This window comes from Ornithorhynchus anatinus, unplaced genomic scaffold, assembly GCF_004115215.2.
Source record: "Ornithorhynchus anatinus isolate Pmale09 unplaced genomic scaffold, mOrnAna1.pri.v4 scaffold_344_arrow_ctg1, whole genome shotgun sequence".
In the NCBI taxonomy this organism is placed as follows: Eukaryota; Metazoa; Chordata; class Mammalia; order Monotremata; family Ornithorhynchidae; genus Ornithorhynchus; species Ornithorhynchus anatinus.
In genome coordinates, this window is record NW_024396779.1 from 73637 (window position 1) to 77776 (window position 4140).

Here is a 4140-nt window from a genome sequence, read left to right on the forward strand (position 1 = left end):
TGAGTTTAAATAAGGGAGAAGAACTTAGTATAGTGGTCTGCAGACAGTAAGTATTCAATAAATGCCATCGATTGACTCATTGTACTCTCCTAAGTGCTTAATACAGTGCTCCTGCAAACAGTAAGTGCCCAATGAATATATTGATTTAGTGTACAGAAAGTTATATATAGGTATCCTGTTGTCAGTCACTGATCTCTTCTCTCCCTCTCTTCTCTCTTCTTGTTTCCTCATCTATCCTATCACCCCCTCTCTCTCCTTCTCCTGCTCTCTTTCCCCCTCTTTTCCTCTTGCTTCTTACTCTCTTTCTCTTTCCCTCCCTCTTTGCCTTGTCTTGCTCACCTCCTTCCTCTTTTCTTTCTCTTTCTATTTTTCCATCTGATGGTCTTTGCCTTTATAGGTGTGAACCATCTGTGAACCTCAGTAGCTCTGCCCCCAAGTACTTATTCATTATTGAGTACATGATTTATTATTATTGCTGTTTATTATTTATTGAGTGCACACAGTAAGCACTCAATCAATATGGTTGATCAATGGATTGATTGCTTCATGGTGGTTCTTTCTCAAACTCTGTTTCTCTGACCCCTTCTCTGCCACATTTCCCTTGTCTTTCTTGGTCTCTGTGTGTTTCAAAATGTTTCCACATCTATTTCTCTATCTCACATTGTTTCTGTCTCTGACCTTTCTCTTTGTGTCTTCTTCAAAGTTTGTTGTACTCTCCCAGGTGCTTGCTACAGTGTTCTGTAAAGTGGAGATGGTGCTTACTGTATATCAGGCACTGTACTAAGTATTGGGGTAGATATGATATAATTGGGTTTGACACAGTCCCTGTCCCACATTGGGCTCACAGTCTAATCCTCAATTTACAGATGAGGTAACTGAGGCATAGAGAAGTGAAGTGACTTGTACAAGGTCCTTTAGCAGACAAACAGAGCCGGGATTAGAACCCAGGTCTTCTGATTCCTAGTCCCGTGTTCTATCCACTGGTCCTTGCTGCTATATCCCCACTCAATAGTCTTTGCCTTATTTGCTTGTTTCATAACTAGGGATCAAAACTCTCAAAAATCCCCATTGTACTGTTTAGAAATATCAATATGATGGGACAAAATACTTGACTGGGATGGCAGGAATGCACCATAACAGTAGTGAACAAATAAGAAATACTTCAGAAGAGTTAGAGTGAGATTAAAAAAAATGATATTGATTCTTGTCAGAGAAAGAAAAGGTAATGTATGATGCAAATCCATTCGTTGTTTTTTAAAAATGTTATTTGTTAAGTTGAGGCATACATTAAGTTATGCCTCAAGCCCTGTACAAGATAATCAGGTCCCATATGAGGCTCACAGTCTCAGTAGGAGGGAGAATAAGTATTGCATTTTGCATCTGAGGAAACTGACGCACAGAGAAGTTAAGTGACTTGCTTAAGTCACACAGCAGGCAAGTGGTGGAGCTGGGGTTAGAATTCAGGTCCTCCAGCTCCCAGGCTCATGCTTTATCCACTTGGCCATGCTACTTCCTGCTAGACCTAGCTGTAATATTACAGTAATAAAGCAAAGGATGGAGTACTGAAAATGTCACTGAATTGGGAATTGATAGGTGAATTTACAGCTCTAGCTCAGTTGGAGGAAATGAGAGTATTTCTAAAAAAAATTATATTTTTTAAGTGCGTACTATGTGCCAGTCATTGTATTAATCAGGGGCAGATACAATAGGGGCAGATAGAGAAGCAGCATGGCTTAGTGGAAAGAGCATGGACTTGGGAGTCAGAGGACATGGGTTCTAATCCCACTCCGCTACTCATCAGCTGTGTGACCTTGGGCAAATCACTTAACTTCTCTGTGCCTCAGTTACCTCATCTGTAAAATGGGGATTAGGTCTGTGAGCCCCATGTAGGGCAACCTGATTACCTTGTATCAGCGCTTAAAACAGTGCTTGGCATGTAGTGAGCACTTAACAAATACCATTATCATTATTATACAAGTTAATCAAACTGGACATAGGCCATGTCCCACATGGGGCTCACAGTCTTAATCCCCATTTTACAGATGAGGTAACTGAGGCACAGAGAACTTCATTCATTCATTCAATAGTATTTATTGAGCGCTTACTATGTGCAGAGTACTGTACTAAGCGCTTGGAATGTACAATTTGGCAACAGATAGAGACAATCCCTGCCCATTAACGGGCTTACAGTCTAATCGGGTGAGACAGACAGACAAAAACAATAGCAATAAATAGAATCAAGGGGATGTACATCTCATTAACAAAATAAATAGGGTAATAAAAATATAAACAAATGAGCAAATGAGCACAGTGCTGAAGGGAGGGGAAGGGAGAGGGGGAGGAGCAGAGGGAAAGGGGGAAAGAAGGCTTAGCTGAGGGGAGGTGAAGGGGAGGGCAGAGAGGCAACAGAGGGAGCAGAGGGAAAAGGGGAAGCTCAGTTTGGGAAGGCCTCTTGGAGGAGGTGAGCTCTCAGTAGGGCTTTGAAGAGGGGAAGAGAGTTTGGCGGAGGTGTTCAGTGACTTGCCCAAGGTCAAACAGCAGAAAAGTGGCTGAGCCAAGATTAGAAGCCAGTTCCTCTGACTCCTATGCCCATGTTCTTTCCACTAGGCCACATTGCTTCTCACTAGGCCATACTGCTTCTCTGCACAGAATGAGACTTCTGTTCATTCCCTGAGGATCACTTCCTCCCAGGATGCTTTGGTAATCTATTCCTAGGAAGGCAAGTCACTTAACTTCTCTGTGCCTCAGTTACCTCATCTGTAAAATGGGGATTAAGACTGTGAGCCCCACGTGGGACAACCAGATTCCCCTGTGTCTACCCCAGCGCTTAGAACAGTGCTCTGCACATAATAAGCGCTTAACTAATACCAACATTATTATTACTAATCCTGGTCCTGTTCCTATTCCCTAAATGACTCTTTGATCCTCCACGGGACAATTCTCACTTATATGCCGTTAATGAAACATATTTAACCTGAATTGTTTTCATGCGTGAAGGGATGAAAAAGATTCAATGTTTGATGTAACTTAGTATTTATAGTGAATTATGTCCCATTCCTGGAGAGGAACCTGGGTGATTAAATATAACATCTGTGAAGCAGCGTGGTCTGGTGGAAAGATCATGGGCCTGGGAGTCAGCGAACGTGGGTTCTAATTCCGACTCTGCCACTTCCCTGTTTGTGACCTTGGTCACATGGAAGTGTGACCTGAGTGAACTTTTGTGTAACCTTGTTGTGTGACCTTGGAGAAGCAGCATGGCCTAGTGGATATAGTACAGGGCTGGGTGTCAGAAGGCCCTGGGTTCTGATCCCAGTTCCACCACTTGTCTGCTCTGTGACTTTGGGCAAATCACTTCACTGCTCTGTGTCTCAGTTACCTCATCTGTCAAATGGGGATCAAGATTGTGAGCCCCATGTGGGACATAGACTGCATCTAACCTGACTACATATATCTACCCCAGCGCTTAATACAGTGCCTGGCACCAATAAGCACTAAACAAATACCATAAAAAGTCACTTACCTTCTCTAGGCCTCAGGCTCCTCAACTGTAAAATGGGGACTCAATACCTGTTCTCCCTCCTACTTAGACTGTTAGCTCCATGTGGGATCTTATGATCCTATATTTGCCTCAGCACTTAGTACGGTGCTTGACAAATGTCATAAAAAATAACAAAACCAAACCACAAAAAACCCTTTGCCCATCTTCTGACTAATTGTGTAACCTCCTTGCCTGTGAGCCTTATATGATATCTTGGGGATTTCAGCTAGGGGTTCAAAGGTGGGAGAGCTGAGAGTGACATAATTAGATGGGGACCTTGGAAAGAAAGAAGAATGAAAGTTTGGGAGCAGCCCGTGAAGAATAATGGGTGGGGAAATGGGGACAGAAGATAACCCATTTTCAGTTCCATTTCCCTCTTTCTCTCCCCCTCTCCCCACTCTCTTTTTTTCTTTTTAAAAATACTTAAGTGCTTACTGTGTGCCAGATACTATACTAAGCCCTGGGGTGAAGATAATCATGTTGGACACAGTCCATGTCCCTCATGGGGCTCATAGTCTTAATCCCCATTTCACAGATGAGGTATCTAAGGCACAGAGAAGTGAAGTGACTTGCCCAAGGTCCCGCAGCAGAGATGTGGCAGA